Raw genomic sequence first — 17,775 nt, 5'->3', positions numbered from 1 at the left:
CAAGTAGACAAATAGGTACCACTCCAGTGGGAAGGTAAACGGCATTTCCGTGAGCTGCTCTGGTTCGCCAGAAGCAGCTTAGTCATGCTGGCCACATGACCCGGAAGCTGTACGCCGGCTCCCTCGGCCAGTAAAGCGAGATGAGCGCCGCAACCCCAGAGTCAGCCTCTGCTGGACCTAATGGTCAGGGGTCCCTTTACCCTTTACCTTACTGGGCTGAGCTATGATGTGTACTACATGCCATCATATCCAGCCCCAGTAACATCCCTGCCACAAAGGATTAGGCCTGGTGTGGGGAACCTTTGGTCCGCCAAATGTTGTTGAACTACAATACCCATAATCTTTGGCTTTCAGCCACGCTGGCTGGGAGCGCTGGGAGTTGTAGTTCAGCCACATCTGACATACCAGATGAACTGACGATTAAGATAGAAGGTTGATAGAATATAAGGTTTTCTGTGACTGTGTTTCTTTTCTTCTTCTTTGTTTCGCCTCATTCTTTTCTTTTCCTTTTTATTACATTGCTCTCTTCAGATATTAGCTTTGTTTGGTTTTTAATGCATCATGTGTTGAAAATAAAATTGAGTCGACAACAACTCACAGCACCCTTGATAACCACAGCTTCCAGAATTAATAGGGGATACCATGACTGTTTAAAGTGATAAACTGGTGCTTTAAATCTATGCTGTGAACGGGGACCAATGGAAGTTTCCTACATTTCCTTTGTGATCTTTAAATTGAAGTATGTAATGTGCACACCACAATAGAAGTTTTTTTATGTGTGCTGTTCAGAACAAACACAAACCTCCCTATCTGTGGAATGTTAAAGGTAACACTCCCCCCAATATATATATATATAACACAAATGTGAGCATATTGCCAAAAAGAGTGCATACCAAAAATAATAATAATCTGTGGCTTTTGACATAAATGCAAACGAAAAAACATCCATTTGCCACTCATATCAGACAGTCTGTCTCCCATTCGTTCCCTTGCCTCTGTTCTAGCTCTTGGTCTGTCTCTGTCTAATCTAGGAGATTTGTACTGCTGATGGAAACTCGGATGAATTATCTGTGAACTGGGAGAGGAAGACTGGCAAAGTATTCACAAATACATTTTCCCCATCCACAGGCCACCTCCCGTTTGTTTCCAATAAAGTCTGGATAACAGATGTGCACAGATGACTGCGAAGGGACTTCTCAGCAGATATATGGGGTTCTTCTTTACAAAATTAGCCAGCTTTCCTCTGAGAAAACCAGAACTTTCCTTTGTGTAGTATTTCTAAACATAAAGAGATAATCTGCTTTCAAACAGAAGGAAAACATTGAATTTAGTTTCATTTCCAAAGATTATGCTCTGTGCCCAAAGGATAGGTAGACAACATACATTCCTATTTCAGAATTATATAGCTATTCTTCCATGACGATTTTCCATCTCGGATCTCCAGTGTCCATAGCCTTCCTCACTGTCATTTCCTGGCAAAAGCCTTTTCTCCACTATCAGAGGGCTGTTCAAGTCATGATGACCCAATCTGAAATATTTGCTTTAGCTGCATTTTCTACACTACTCAGTGCTGAAGCACAAGCAGTGTCTCGCACAAATAGCAACCGCCTAATAATAATAATAATAATAATAATAGATTCTATATACTGCCTGATATCCGGAGGTCTCAGGGAAGTTCACAAAATAAAATCAAAATATAAAACCACAAAATACATAATCAAAATAAAAACAACAACCCAATAACACCCCCCCCCCAAAAAAACCCCACATTTTAAAGGGACATAGATGCCAATCCAATCAACCAAAGGCCTGGTTAAAAAGGAACTTTTTTGCCTGGTTCCTAAAGGTTGTTGAACATAATCTGTTCCGGAAGACTGTTCAACTTCTGAAACGTTCGACAACTGAGGAGCAATTGCTGGTTGGCAAATTCCTTTTTTAAAAGATGGAGAAACGTTCCTTGGAAGCCTTTCGAGAGTTTGGGTTCTGAATTGTTCAGCTTCCAAAGCGTTTGACAAGTGAGGTTCCACTGTATAATGAAGACACCAGGTGGACTTCCCTGGGGAGAGCATTCCATAGTCAGGAATCCCAAAGCACTTAAAAAGAATAGTTATGGAAAAAGGTAAAGGTAAAGGGCCCTGGGGTGGTTAAGTCCAGTTGAATTCAACTATGGGGTTTTGGCGCTCATCTCACTTTCAGGCTGAGGAAGCCAGTATTTGTCCACAGACAGTTTTCCAGGTCATGTGGCCAGCAGGACTAAACCACTTCTGGTGCAACAGGACATCATGACGGAAGCCAGGGCTTGCCAATCGGAAGGTTGGCGGTTCAGATCCCTGCGAAGAAGTGAGCTCACGTTGCTCTGTCCCAGTTCCTGACAACCTAGAAGTTCAAAAGCAGGCCAGTGCGAGTAGATAAATAGGTACCACTGTGGCGGGAAGGGAAACTGTGTTTCCGTGCGCTCTGGTGTCCATCACGGTGTCCCACTATGCCAGAAGCTACTGTTAGGTCCATCATGAGACGTCCGCCAACTTCCAACCACAGATACCAGCAGCCTTCAAGCAAGCAAGCCTGTCTTATTATTGCTCCTTAGTATCCCACTGCCAGATGATTGCCTCCTTCCATTCACCAGTTTGCCTCCTCCAAGCGGAAGAAATCTGGACAGTGCTGAATGTCACATCCATTGCCAGGTGTGTCCTGCTGGAAATAGAAAAGGGCTTTCACCTTGGCCTGCCTTTATATCCACTCAGTTGCCAAGTGCTTTTGTGACATCACAAGAGCTGGGGAGGCATCATCTCCATTGCTTTGAGCCTCACAATGGCAGGTGGACCCATCAGTGATTGTGTGCTTGTTTATTTGGGATGTTGGTGGGGCTGTGGTCTAAACCACCGAGCTGTTGGAGGGGAATTTCCAGCCGGTGGCAGAGGACAGATGGACTCCAGGAGACATAGGTGTAAAACCCAAACCAAAAACGAAAGCTTTATTACTAAGCAAATAAACACAAACTCTGGTGGATGTTATACCTGCAGGCAAGCAACAAAACTCAGCTTTTTTCCTTTATAGCAACGGTCACCTGCAGCCAATTAATCCCAGAAACTTCTTAAAGGTATACACACATGTTTCTGTGCCGAATGTCCTCTAACACCCCCTCTCGTTCAAACAGAAACAAATAGTATTTTAAACAGAACAGAACAGAACATATTTACATATCACACACAGCAACTCCCAACTTTGCTACCAGTCGTGTATGTTTTTCAAAGGTTAACGCTTTTGTGAATACATCCGCCACATTTTGTGCACTTTCACAATACTTCAGCATTATCTGGTTCTGTTTTACATTTTCAGCTACATTTTGATATTTAATTTCCAAATGCTTTGATTTGTTTCTAAACTGGTCAGATCCAGACAAGGTTATTACAGCTTGATTATCTTCCATAACTTGAATAGGATAATTACACTGTACGTTTATATCCTTGAGGATCTGTACATAAAATTTAACTTCATTACATAATTCCGATAATGCACAGTATTCGGCCTCAGTTGATGATGTGGCCACTATACTTTGTTTTTTGGATTTCCAACCTATTAAAGAATCTCCAAATTGAAAAACCATTCCAGAAATTGATTTTTTATCAGGTAGGTTGGCCCAATCGCTGTCAACGTAACACTGCAATTTTGTGGAACCTGAAGATGGTAATCTTAAACAATAATCAAGTGTTTGCTTTAGATACCGGAAAATGCGTTTTAAACCTTTCCAGGCATTTTCTGTAGGACAGCTTACTAGTCTGCTTAGTATTCCAACTGCATAACTCAAATCTGGTCTGCTCCACAATGAAATGCATAATAAACTTCCAATTATTGAATGGTACATTTCAGGATTTACAGGTTCTGTGTATTCTCCTTCATTTTTGAAAAAACCTATTTCCATTGGGGTTTTTACTCCCTTGCAGTTTTGCATATTGTTTCTTTCAAGTAGCTCCATTATTTTGTCTTTTTGACTCAACAAAAAACTTCCATCGTTTGTTCTTTGAATTTCTAAACCGAGATAATTTTTCACTGGCCCCAAATCTCTTACTTTAAATACCTTTCTTAGTTGTTCTGCAAATTTTTCCACTTGCTTGTCACCTTTTGTAGAGTAAAGCAAATCATCAACATAACACAAACACAATTCTTGTTTATCACCCTTTCCTTTAGTGTACAAGCAGTTATCAGCTAAGCTTCTTTTAAAACCAAGATTTTTTAAAGCATTATCAAGACACTCGCTCCAATTTCTAGCTGACTGTTTGAGCCCATAAATTGCTTTGTTCAGCCTATATACAGAATTCTGTTCTCCTGCCTCAAAACCTGGCGCTTGATTCATAAAAATCTCTTCTTGCAGATTTGCGTTAAGATAAGCTGTTTCAATATCAAAATGGTTTACCTTAAACCCACGTTGTGCTGCAAGAGCTAGCAATAAGCGTACACTTTCACTCCTTGCAGTAGGAGAAAAGGTTTCATCAAAGCTTTCACCTTTTCTTTGAGTAAAGCCTTGTGCTACCAGTCTGGCTTTGTACTTAACATCACCATCTGCCAAGTGTTTTATTTTATACACCCATCTACAGCCCACTGCCTTTTTTCCTTCTGGCAATGGCTCAATGGTAAAGACATTGTGTTCTGCTAAAGATTTCATTTCTGCTTTCATTGCATTTTTCCACCTTACTATTTCCTGGTGTGGTAACTTTAAAACTTCCTCATAATCACGAGGTTCCTTTTTCACATCAACAGTTTTAACTTTTTGTATAGTAAACCTTTCTGGAGGTACCCCCTTATTGCTTCTTTGTGACCTTCTAACTTGAACACTCTCCCCCTCTGAACTATCTTCCCCTTCTGATTCATCCTGCTCAGGAGAAATTGGTTCAGCTTTAGGAGATTGTGTACTGGGATCCTCATCCCCTGAATCCTCATCACTGTCACTTTCAGAACCTTCTTTAATTTGTGGCTTTTCTTCCTCAGATTTCACAAATTTATCTGTATCATCAGAAGATAACACAACTTCTGAATTTCCATGTAAACGAACCCAACCATCTTGCTCACAAAACTCTGCATGTCTTGATATTACAACTCTGCCACGCCCTAGTGCAAAACGATACCCCTTTGACCAAGTTTGATAGCCAACAAACCTAAGTTTCTTTGCCTTGGGCTCTCCTTTCCTTCTCTGTCCTTTTGGGATGTGAACCCAAGCCCAGCAACCAAAAGTTTTAACATGGTCCAAAAAGGGTTTTTTCCCATAAAGCAAAAAATGAGGGGTGTTGTTAATGGTAGAATGAAACAATCTGTTCTGTATGTAGTTAGCACACAGAATTCCTTCCCCCCAATACTTCCTGGATAGGCCAGAATCACATAGCATTGAATCTAGCATTGTTTGTAAAGATCTTATCTTGCGTTCTGCAACTGAATTTTCTTCAGGCGAAAAAGGACACGATTTACGGTGACTAATACCACGCTTTTTCAACCAAACTTGGAGGGCTTCAGACATGAACTCGCCTCCACGGTCACTTTGCAACTGGGTAACTTTGTAGGGAAACTGCCTTTCTATATAGTTGACCCAATTCTTAATCAGTTGACCAGTTTCACTTTTATGTTTTAACAGATATACCCAAGTATACCGGCTATAATCATCCACAAGAATCAAAAAAAACTTTGCTCCTCCTTCAGACTCTGCAAATGGCCCACAAAGGTCTGAATGTACTAAAGCAAATGGCCTCTTGCTTATTCTAGTACTTTCAGGATAAGACCCTCGCTTACTTTTAGACTCCTTGCAGGTATTGCAGTCTAGAAAAACTGAACATTTTTTCATTTTAATTCCCTTGCTTAATTCTGGCATTTTCGCAATACTGCGGAAATTGGCATGCCCCAAACGATGATGCCACAGATGCTGACACTCATCATGCAAGGCTCTATTATAGGCTTTAACACATGCCCCAGACTCACTTACTAGCTGGTCTTTCAAAACAAACAAACCATTTTGTAGCGACGCTGTAACCACTTTTCCAGCTTTCTCTATTCTACAGCCTGAACCAGAAAAGGTTACTTTAAATCCCTGCTTAACAAGACTTGTAACTGAAAGCAAATTATTTTCTAAACTTGGTACACATAAAACATTGGTAAACTTGGTACTTAAACAGTTGATATTCACACTACCCTTTCCAGCTGACTCATGCACTGTTCCATCAGCTAGTACTACATTTACAGATTTACAAGGCTGCTTTTCTACAAGGGTTTGTGCAGACTTGACAAAAATGTTTGTCGCTGCTGAGTCTAAAATCCAGTCTTGTCCAACGTCGTGACTGGTGCCTCGAACTGCTGCAGAAACATACTGGATTCGATTCTTCCTGTCTTCTCGCTTCCCAGCAAACGCAGGCCGCCCTTGTCTTGTATTTTCTCCCACAGACACAGTGCACTGTCGTACTAAATGCTTAGTTGACCCACAACGATAGCATCTTCTAACTGTGAATGCTGCTTCCTCTCTGTGGTCTACAACCTCTTTAGGATGCCGCTCCTCATCAGTTGCATATCTTTTACTGGACTGCCTCCCATTTCTGGAGTTACGGTGAGGGGTTGTGGCCTTCCTCTCATGGCGTCTTTCCTCCTCATCAAGCAAACGGCCAGTTAAGAAATGCATTGTTAATTGGCTTTCTGGGATTGCTTCCAGAGTCATCACTAAATTGTCCCATGACTCAGGAAGTGAAGACAGCACAATATAAACTTTTCTCTGTTCAGAAAAATGTTCCCCAAGTTCATTTAACTGTGAAAACAAATCACGCATTCTTTGAAGGTGTGTTGAAACACATTCACCCTCACTTAGTCTGGCTCGGTACAGAGCTCTCGTTAGAGTAATTTTGCTGCCAGCAGTGTCTCTAATATGTATCGCTCTCAGTGCTTGCCAAATCTCACTTGCTGTTTCAAGGTCTCGCACATGAGATAACTGAGACTTCTCTAAACTCAAAATTAAATTGGCATAGGCTTTGTCCTCCAGCCTTTGGTCTGCTTCATCTACTTCTTCATCCTCCCCTTTTACAGGAGGGTTAACAATAACAGTCCAACATTGTTCTTTCTTTAAAAACGCCTGCATCTGTAAACTCCATGACATATAATTGGACTCTCCCAGTTTCTCTACTGGAAAATAGGAAGCTCCCCCTTGAGCTCCAGCTCCAAGTCCTGCCATGGCACCACCCAGCTTTCAGCTTTCCACTCAGTTCTTACTCACACGTGGCTTGAAGAAAAAAGTTCGGCTCCTGGTCCCAAACAGACACTCCCTGCCGATGCCTTCACACAGCCAGCTGCTTGAGAAACGCTGAGTTGCTTCCAGTCTCTGGGTTCTTTTCACGCTCTGTCTCTGCCCACTCAAAACTGGGGACTGGGCCCATAACCTGTTGGAGGGGAATTTCCAGCCGGTGGCAGAGGACAGATGGACTCCAGGAGACATAGGTGTAAAACCCAAACCAAAAACGAAAGCTTTATTACTAAGCAAATAAACACAAACTCTGGTGGATGTTATACCTGCAGGCAAGCAACAAAACTCAGCTTTTTTCCTTTATAGCAACGGTCACCTGCAGCCAATTAATCCCAGAAACTTCTTAAAGGTATACACACATGTTTCTGTGCCGAATGTCCTCTAACACGAGCCTCTTGGCTTGCTGAGCAGAAGGTTGGTGGTTCAAATCCCTGCAAAGTGGTGAGCTCCCGTTGCTGTGTCCCAGCTCCTGCCAACCTAGCAGTTTGAAAGCACGCCAGTGCAAGTAGATAAATAGGAACCGCTGTGGTGGGAAGGTAAATGGTGTTACCATCTGAAGTGTTTCCATCTGAAGTGTTTCAGTCATGCTAGCCACATAAGCCAGAAAGCCATCTGTGGACAAACGCTGGCTCCCTTGGCCTGAAAGCGATATGAGCACTGTAACCTCATAGTCACCTTTGACTGGGCTTAACTGTCCAGGGGTCCTTTACCCATTTTTTTTACCTACTGTGATAGATCCATGCATGTGCAGTTTTGCAACTGTTTCCTGCACAGTTTCCCTGTTCTCTCCAATTTACTTTGGCTTTTGCATATTACTAAATTGTAAAAGAAACAGGACCAACAAAACATTTTGTTTTTACAAAAACAAAACTTGATATCTTTGCAGGCCGGCAGCTTCTATACGAGAGAATTCTGCTGTCTAACTCCAGCTGTGATAAATTTCTCTTGACTGCTATGTAAACCAGGGTTCGTCCAAGACATTTTGCTGCCTGAGTTGGCAGCAAATGGCACAAATCATTTCATGCCCTAAAGATGCTCACATGCTATGCAATAAGAAATGTTTTTACACCAAATGGCACTTCCTCCTCTCAGATGTCAAAGTGCAAAGTCAGGCCATTTTGGTACCTGAGGCAGAACATCTTACAAGCACCTCTCTCACTGCCTGCCACGAAAAGTAAAATAGCCATAGATTAAATGACTAATGATTTATACTATAGCCCATTCATGACACCCAAGATTTGAGGTGTCTGCTGCATTCTACCTAATGGCAGCGCCGGCCTCGGTGTAAAAAACTTTAATTATTGCATATCATGTGGGCATCTTTAGCGCATGAAATGATTTGTGCCCATATTTATCATCGACATCATCACAGCTACTACAGAAGTTAATAACAAAGGGCTTAGAATGGATATTATTTTGATACTCTGCTTCCAAACTGAGACCTTGCTTAAATACACCTCTAGGGGGAGCTGAAACTTCAACCTCCCTTCATCGCTTTTGAAACAGACCATTTTTCTAAGCTTCCCCTTTTCAACTTGAGCAAACAAATCTGATCTGTGAAGATGACCGAAGAGAGTTTCCCCCACCTTGCATTTGGAAAAGATAGAAGGAAAAGGCCATTTCCCTGCTAATGGATTCACAGCCTCATAGCACAAATTTCTGAACTGTTTGGCTAAATGCCGGGGACGGTACCTAATAAACAGAGGAACTTTTAAAGAACAAAAACAGAACCATGAGTTCTGAATTGTGATTGGTCCCAATCTCTACACTTAACACTTAATTAGTTTTAATAATATTTTTAAAAATTCATTAAAATCCTTATGCATGCAGTTTTACATTCAATCTACCTCAAGGTCTATCAGGATTACTCACTGACATCATAATTTGTGGGGGGTGGGGTGGAATCCATTGGCTAAAATAATATAGAGTGGATTTTTATGACATTTGGCAGCTACGGCAATCACTTGGGCTTAATGCAAAACATGTGTCTGAAGATTTGTAGTGCTTAAATCGAACGCTGAGTTGCATGCTGGTGTTAAGGAGACCGTTCTATATCATGCCATCTGCAGGGGCCTTTCTCCCAGAAAATTCTGTCTCCTTTTATAAAGAGAAACAAGCTCTTAAGAGATTGAAATGGCTTGAAACGTTAATGTTATGAAACATGGCAATGCGTTAGAGCAGGGGTAGGCAACCTAAGGCCCGGGGGCCGGATGCGGCCCAATCGCCTTCTCAATCTGGCCCATGGACAGTCTGGGAATGGGCGTGTTTTTACATGAGCTGAATGTGTCCTTTTATTTAAAATGCATCTCTGGCTTATTTGTGGGGCCTGCCTGGTGTTTTCACATGAGTAGAATGTGTGCTTTTATTTAAAATGCATCTCTGGGTTATTTGTGAGGCATAGGAATCCGTTCATTCCCCCCCCCCAAAAAAAAAAAATAGTCCAGCCCCCCACAAGGTCTGAGGGACGGTGGACTGGCCCATGGCTGAAAAGGTTTGCTGACCCCTGCGTTAGAGAAACCAGCAGCATACACAGGTAGGGCCATGAAATATCTGCAGAAATCTCGACACAAACAGGGATGCTGAGAGTTCCGTTTTGCCAATATGCCACGGACATATCAAGATAACAGTATAAATCAGGCACATTAGGGTGGGCTTTTTTTACTTGCTAGGAGGTGTTTTTAAAACACACATGTATACGAAACACCCACCTGTAGTTAAAGAGGTCCAGGGCAAGCAGAAACATGCCTACTTGAATCATCACATCCCGAAAAGTCTAAGGACCTTGAGTAGCAGAATCCATGTCATAGGAAAGGTCACGGTCTCATAAATTTCCTAAGATCCTTTGGGTCGTGTTTAGTCTTTCTGCATGAAAAAAAATTGAACCAACCCTGAGCCTGAGTTTACCACCGTTAACTTATATTGTGTGTGTGCAATTTATCAATCTCTGTAAGATATTTGAAGGCAGATACAGTGGTACCTCTGGTTACGTACTTAATTCGTTCCGGAGGTCCGTTCCTAACCTGAAACTGTTCTTAACCTGAAGCACCACTTTAGCTAATGGGGCCTCCCGCTGCCACCAAACCACCGCTGCACGATTTCTGTTCTCATCCTGAAGCAAAGTTCTTAACCCGAGGTACTATTTCTGGGTTAGCAGAGTCTGTAACCTGAAGCGTATGTAACCTGAAGTACCACTGTACTTCCTTCTGGGGGGGGGGGGATGAGCAATTGACAAATTGTGTTGCATAAACTGGTGATGGATATAATAGCGATATAAAACCTTAAATATATTTCAGTATTTCCAGATTACATCTGCTCTGCTCAGGGAGGGTATCTCTACCAGATTCCTCTCCTTCTTTCAGCAGCTCCCACATACCAGGTGGGACTCTTGGGAGACGATTTGGCAGGTTGGAGGAGACAATAGGGAAAAGAAGGTGTCGCAATTCCCTAACAAAATTTTCTTTCCTGATTACACTAGCTGTGGTGCCAAATTTTACTGTGCAAAATGAGGCTGTTCGCATGTTTATAGAGCTGTGGCTATTATTATTATTATTATTATTATTATTATTTATTATTTATACCCCGCCCATGTGGCTGAGTTTCCCCAGCCACTCTGGGCGGCTCCCAGTTGAGTGTTAAAAACAATACAGCATTAAATATTAAAAACTTCCTAAACAGGACTGCCTTCAGATGTCTTTTAAAAATAGGATAGCTGCTTATTTCTTTGACATCTGATGGGAGGGTGTTCCACAGGGCGGGCGCCACCACCGAGAAGGCCCTCTGTCTGGTTCCCTCTGTAACCTCACTTCTCACAATGAGGGAACCGCCAGAAGGCCTTCGGTGCTGGATCTCAGTGTCCAGGCTGAACAATGAGGGTGGAGACGCTCCTTCAGGTATACTGGACCGAGGCCGTTTAGGGCTTTAAAGGTCAGCGCCAACACTTTGAATTGTGCTCGGAAACATACTGGGAGCCAATGCAGATCTCTCAGGACCAGTGTTATGTGGTCTCGGCGGCTGTTCCCAGTCACCAGTCTAGCTGCCGCATTCTGGATTAGTTGTAGTTTCCAGGTCACCTTCAAAGGTAGCCCTACGTAGAGTAGTCCAAGCGGGAGATAACTAGAGCATGCACCACTCCGGTTAGACAGTCCGCGGAAAAATATACAATACCGGTACTACACAGATTACACACTAGCCGCTAGTACACTTGCAGGTTCAAGATGCTGATGTTAGCCTATAAAGCCATAACAGGTTTGGGACCAGAGTACTTGAAGGACTACCTGAAGTTGTATCAGGCTGCCTGCATTGAAAAATAAGCTTCAGACATTCTCCTCATTTATTAGTCAATACCAGACCCTCCAAGTGTCCCTATTTTCCAGGGACGTCCCTGATCTAGAGAAGCTGATCTGGAATGTCCCACGTTTCCTTAGGATGTCCCTATTTTCATTGGATAAATGTTGAAAGGTATGAAGCTATCTGACTCCCAAACTGTTTGAAGGCAATCCTGTATAGGGAAGGTTATTTTAATGTTTTATAATTTTTTTATATATATGTTGGGAGCTGCCCAGAGTGGCTGGGGCAACCCTGTAAGATGTGTGGGGTATAAATAGTAAAATTATCATTATGGAATGGGACATCCGTATTTTCATTGGAGAAATGTTGGAGGGTATGCAATACTATCCATTAGGTTGGCGAGGAAGGGAGGGAGGCGTGAGCTTTTTAAGTGGTGACCCCATGATTATCATATTATCTCTTGAGGAGTGTTCAAATGGCCCTTTTTTTGCAGACCTTTAAATGGGCCTTTAAATACAGTAGGTATGGATGCCTCACTTGTTTCAGATGGCTTTTGAGTAAAATGTTGTGGTCGGAGAGTCTGAAGGTTTTTGACTGGTTTTAAATTGGTTCTGTCATGCTGGACTGAGTCACCTCCTTGTTATGGCCAGTCTTGTGATCTTTATGTGATGCATATTTCAGCATTTTGTGATCTTTGTGCAATTAGTTTATTGTCTTGTATTTAGCCCCCTTCAGAAGGCAGTCTACAAATATCTGCCCAATATATTTTAAATGAATAAACAAGCACGCACATCCTAAAACAGCCCACACATTTCAGTTCATTCACTTTCCTAACTAAAAAAAAGTCTGCCTCTTTCTCAAAGTGGATCTGTTATGCTAGGGTGAAGGAGAACTTTACTTTAATTGTGCCAGCTTAAATGCGGGTGGCGCTGTGGGTTAAACCACAGAGCCTAGGACTTGCCGATCAGAAGGTCGGCGGTTCGAATCCCCGCGACAGGGTGAGCTCCTGTTGCTCAGTCCCTGCTCCTGCCAACCTAGCAGTTCGAAAGCACGTCAAAGTGCAAGTAGATAAATAGGTACCGCTCCGGCAGGAAGGTAAATGATGTTTCCGTGCGCTGCTCTGGTTCGCCAGAAGTGGCTTAGTCATGCTGGCCACATGCCCCGGAAGCTGTACGCCGGCTCCCTCGGCCAATAAAGCAAGATGAGCGCCGCAACCCCAGAGTCGGTCACAACTGGACCTAATGGTCAGAGGTCCCTTTACCTTAAATTTCCTGGTAGGTGCTCAAAATGCTCATGCAAAATACTGACAGTCTAGCGGCGCCCTGATTTAAAAACACAGCAAAGGGAGTATAATACAACAACCCTTGTTTTAAGGTTCAGTCAATTTGCCTCTTCCTGTTACCTTTTGCAAGGGCTCCTGGGAGGCTGGAGGCAATGGATCAGGCCTGATTCCAGGCTGGCAGGGCAGGATCGACTAGCGGCGAGTTATGACAAGTGCCTGCCTACGAACTGCCCCCCTTGTATTGGGAAACAGCTTCAAGGCATTTGAGACGATGTGTTGCCCATGGATTATTACCTTCGCCAGGTGCTTCAAGTCACTTGGCTTCCTGTTTCATAAGATCAAGAGTGAAATATTTCTCCTAATAGCCCCTCTGAAATCGACGGCTTGCCTCATTTCACTGCAGTATTGATGATGGATGCATACCTCAAATCGGAGGGGGTGGGGAAATTCTTTTTCAAGACACACACACACAAATGATTCCCTCAAGGTTACCACATATTTCAACTTAAGGGCACTATCTGCATGAAACACATCCATTATTTTTAACAAGGAAGAGTGTGGTGACGTTTAACAAGAGTGGGGAGGGACAGCTTTGCATTCAGGCTGACAAAGAAACCTTTTTTTAGCATGCCAGGAGTAACTCAATCCCATCTCCTATCTTAATTTTTGAATCCCAAACCAAAACAAGCTGAGCATCACATTTCACCCCCTAGCTGGAGGCAAGTCAACAAGGAAGAGGAAGACTTCGTGTGAAGTTTTCACAGCAACCAGTGCTAAAGGATAAATGCTTTTTCCTCTGCCTTTGCTTACATGGACTGAGAACATAATCCGTCCTGAGCAGAAACGACTTTTTATGTACGTGATGACAGCAGCATGGATGCTATTAGCCCAGAGATGGGAAGAAAATAAAGTCCCTACCAGAGAAAAATGGCAAATTAAACTGTTGGACTATGCCAAAATGGCAAAATTGACTGGAAAGTTCAGGAAACAAGAAGACCAAAACTTTAATAAGGAATGGGGGGGGGGAATTATAGTTTATCTTGGGGACCACTGTAAACAGATGTAAACATTAGCAGGATTGCAATAACACTTGTAATATAATGGGTCTTGTGAAGACAATGAAGGAATATATATATATATATATGGAGTACTGAAAAAGATGCAGTAGAAAAGATTTAATAATAGAACCCACGGAGGGGAAGGTGGGAAGTCCAGAGATTCGGAGGAATCTCTTAATTGTGGATATGTGTTATGTTATTTTTCTAAATTTATACTTGTAAAATCAAATAAAAAATATTTCAAAAAAAGAAGAAGAGAGAGAACATCATCCATGCTGACAGGGCCATCTATAAGCCTTTACACAATCTCAAGTCTCCAGAATGTAAGAAGAACTTCGTTGGCTCAGACTAAAGAATACTTGACCTCAGAATCACAGAATTCTAGAGTTGGATGGTAACCCAAGAATCATATAGTCCAATTCGCACCAATGCAGGAATTTTAGCTTAAAAGCTCCTAACAGATGGCCATCCAACCTCTGTCTAAATACCTCTAGTGAAGGATCTAGCCTCTTGTTCTCACAATTGTCCACCAGCGATGCCTACGGGAAGCTCAAAAGTAGGAACTGAGCAGAGAAGCAGATTCTCCACTTGGGATTCCCAGTAACTATCAGCCATCATTGATAGCACTGCACAAACTGAGTTGTCCCTTCAAGTCCTTTCCCTTCCTCGCTAGGCGGTGGTGGAGGGAAATTGCACCATGCTTTCATGTAGGAATGTCTGTTGAAATGAAGATATTGGCTAAAATTGTTGCATACAGGCTATTGATGGAAAATAAAGAAGACTGAAACTATAATAATTATGATTTATTATTTATACCCCACCCATTTGGCAGGGTTTTCCCAGCCATGCTGGGCGGCTTCCAACAGAATATTAAAAATGTGATAAAACATCAAACATTAAAAACTTCCCTAAACAAGGCTGCCTTCAGATGTCTTCTAAAAGTCAGATAGTTGTTTATTTCCTTGACATCTGATGGGAAGACGTTCCACAGGGCAGGTGCCACTACCAAGAAGGCCCTATGTCTGGTTCCCTATAACCTCACTTCTCGCAGTGAGGGAAGCACCAGAAGGCTCTCGGAGCTGGACCTCAGTGTCCAGGCTGAAGGATGGGGGTGGAGACATTCCTTCAGGTATGCTAACCTAGGAAGGTCAATTAGAAATGAAAAGATAAAGACATTTCCTTCTCCAATGTGTCGGTATTTGCAGCATTCTTTTCTTGATAGATAGGAAGACCCGTGCTTCTTAGCACTATCTTGGTTCAAAGACTATCAGGAGGGACTTGTGTTCGGTTTACAAGGTTTTCTGGCACATTTCAAGCCAGCAACACTGCAATCCATTTTTAAAGTTACATTTTTGTTCAGCTGTAAAATGTCTGGCAATTTATTTTTCCAGCTGTTTTATACCTTTTCTAAAACAACATTCTTTCATAGTCTTAACACTTCTCGGCCTTATTAGACTTGTATCAAAGTTTTTGCACGAGAGAAAGTAGTGAATTCAGCATGTATGGGGAAAGACAAAAGTATTGCCAAGTTTATTTCTAGGCATGGGGGGCTGGCAGAGGACACCAAGGAAAAGTCAGCACTACAGAATTTTCTGTTGAAATAACTGAAAGTTACCAGTATGCCCCCAGACACCATTTTAAAACAAAGCAAGGCATCACTCAGTATTTGGATTTTTCAAATCTCTCTTCCTTTTTGTATTTCTAACAGCCAATCCCATTCATGTTTACTCAGAAAGAAGTCCTGCAATCTTCAGCTAACCTTTCTTTCAGGTAAACATGCACAGAATTGTCACCTCTGCTTAGGTTCCTCACTGCATCTTCAGCTGACTTCATTTTTAGAGACTCCTGACGCCATTGTTACCAATCCATTGCATGCTGTTTTTGTCCTCCTATCTTGGAGAAGGGTCTCTCCGTGGGGTCATTGGTCTCCAACTCTTTGAGCTCCTCTCACCCCATGTCCTGATCCAACCAGCCCCTCCTGGATGTCTCAACAAGGCTCGTGGCAGGATCTGTCACTCTTTGGCGTGGTGATAAAGTCATGACAGTGCCGTGGAGAAGCCGCAAAACAGCAGTTTCACATCTTCTTCTTTGGCGATCCCTCGTAGCCAAGTGAGATTGACTTCCATAAACACTGTTTTAACAGTGATTCTGTAAGTGATTGTGGAGGCTAATTCTGGATCCACACGCCCTTCCACAGTGGGGACAGAGGTTTCCGGGTGGGAGTTGATCACGGTGAGGGTTTGCCAAGTGTGCCTTCCTCTTAGCATGTTTCTCCTTTCTTCCTGAGTTTGAGTGTCTTCAAAGCCCATGACACCTTTGGTAAAGACTGTTCTCTAATTGGAGCACTCGCAGACCAGTGTTTCCCAGTTGTCAGTGTTTATACTATATTTTTTTAGATTTGCCCTGCAAGAATCTTTAAACCTCTTTTGTTGACCTCCAGCTTTCCATTTTTAAGTTTCGAATAGAGTACAGTGGTACCCCGGGTTACATACGCTTCAGGATACATACGCTTCAGGTTACAGACTCCGCTAATCCAGAAATAGTACCTCAGGTTAAGAACTTTGCTTCAGGATGAGAACAGAAATCGTGCTCCAGCGGCGTGGCGGCAGCAGGAGGCCCATTAGCTAAAGTGGTGCTTCAGGTTAAGAACAGTTTCAGGTTAAGAACAGATATCCGGAACGAAATAAGTACTTAATCTGAGGTACCACTGTAGTTGCTTTGGAAGATGATAATCAGGCATCCGAACAACATGACCAGACCAACAAAGTTGATGAATCATTGCTTTGACACTGGCGATCTTTGCTTCTTCAGTGTCTATGACACAGACCAAACTTCAATTCAGAGAACTGACTGCTTTTCTGATCTCATTGTTCATGTGGATCTCAGCCAAAACCTCACAAAAACTTGTGAATGATACATCCGTGTGGATGCTTAAATGCCTTTAGTGGTGAGAAACATGTGCGGCTTCGATAACAATCCTACTGCGTGGGAGAAGTCTCTGAGTCTGACTAATGGGTGCAGACTGAGGGCAAGACGGGGGGGTGTTGTTCTCTTCTGGTAGCTTCATAGTGTTTGGTTCACAAGACAACACTTCAGAAAGATAAAAAATGGTTTAAAAATAAGGTTTGCTGAAGGAAAGACAAGAAGTATATTGACAATTTAGTAGGACTCTATCGAACAGATGATGATTTGTGCAAGGCCAGGGCACACTTCGACCCATTTGATGAAGCTGTAATTGAAAACTCAGGACATGACCTCACTAATAACTGCAATGAGACAAGATCCAGAGTCAGCCTTTAGCAGCGATGCAGACTCGAAATGTGCCAAACCAAATACATTTATTTGGCTAGTGCTCACCTTAGCCTAAGAAGTATAGAGGCCCACTCAGTTACTCTAATACTAGCACAGAAAGACATTTTTGTAACTTCTTATATAGGAAAAAGGCAGAGGATATAATACAGAATCTAATCTCTTGGACATTTGGAAAAAAACTAATCCCACACTACTGAAAGTTAATGACTGTTGGGATTTGTTAATGCTTCGATTGAGGCAGATGTTTTGGTATCTAAAATATACCTAAAAAATTGTCAAGTTCACCTGAAGGCTGCTAAAAAGGAGACTGAGGGAAAATATTAGACTAGCCGTTTCTTACAAAACTCAGTTTATCCTCATTCGGAGGATATGCTAAATTCCACACATTCAAAGAACATTATTTCCCTCAAAGAATTCTAAGCATAACACATTACCTTCCACATAGTTACACTTCCCAGAAATCCTTAACAATCTACAGCTCCCATAATTCCTAGAGGGGGAAATGTGCTTTGAATGTGCTATGAAGTTATAGTGCGTACACAGTTTAAACTACTCAGTACTATGTGGTG

General features: G+C 42.4%; 1 protein-coding gene and 1 long non-coding RNA gene across 2 annotated transcripts in view; one reads left to right on the top strand and one right to left on the bottom strand.

Moving 5' to 3' along the window:
* Nucleotides 1-301: 301 nt before the first annotated feature.
* The window catches only part of SPTLC1 (serine palmitoyltransferase long chain base subunit 1), a 77,092-nt gene continuing 59,618 nt past the window's right edge, over nucleotides 302-17,775 (top strand). Inside the window, exon 1 of the mRNA XM_083464954.1 lies at nucleotides 302-305. The gene's annotated coding sequence lies outside the window, so the exon portion shown is untranslated. The remainder of the gene's footprint in view (nucleotides 306-17,775) is intronic.
* The window catches only part of LOC310688541, a 163,305-nt gene continuing 161,627 nt past the window's right edge, over nucleotides 16,098-17,775 (bottom strand). The window contains exon 3 of the long non-coding RNA XR_014517022.1: nucleotides 16,098-16,176. This is a non-coding gene — a long non-coding RNA (uncharacterized lncRNA). The remainder of the gene's footprint in view (nucleotides 16,177-17,775) is intronic.

This window comes from Podarcis liolepis (assembly GCF_965112155.1).
Source record: "Podarcis liolepis genome assembly, chromosome: 11".
Lineage (NCBI taxonomy): Eukaryota > Metazoa > Chordata > Lepidosauria > Squamata > Lacertidae > Podarcis > Podarcis liolepis.
Note: the sequence above shows the minus strand (reverse complement) of the source record. Positions and strands in the feature narration are given on the sequence as shown.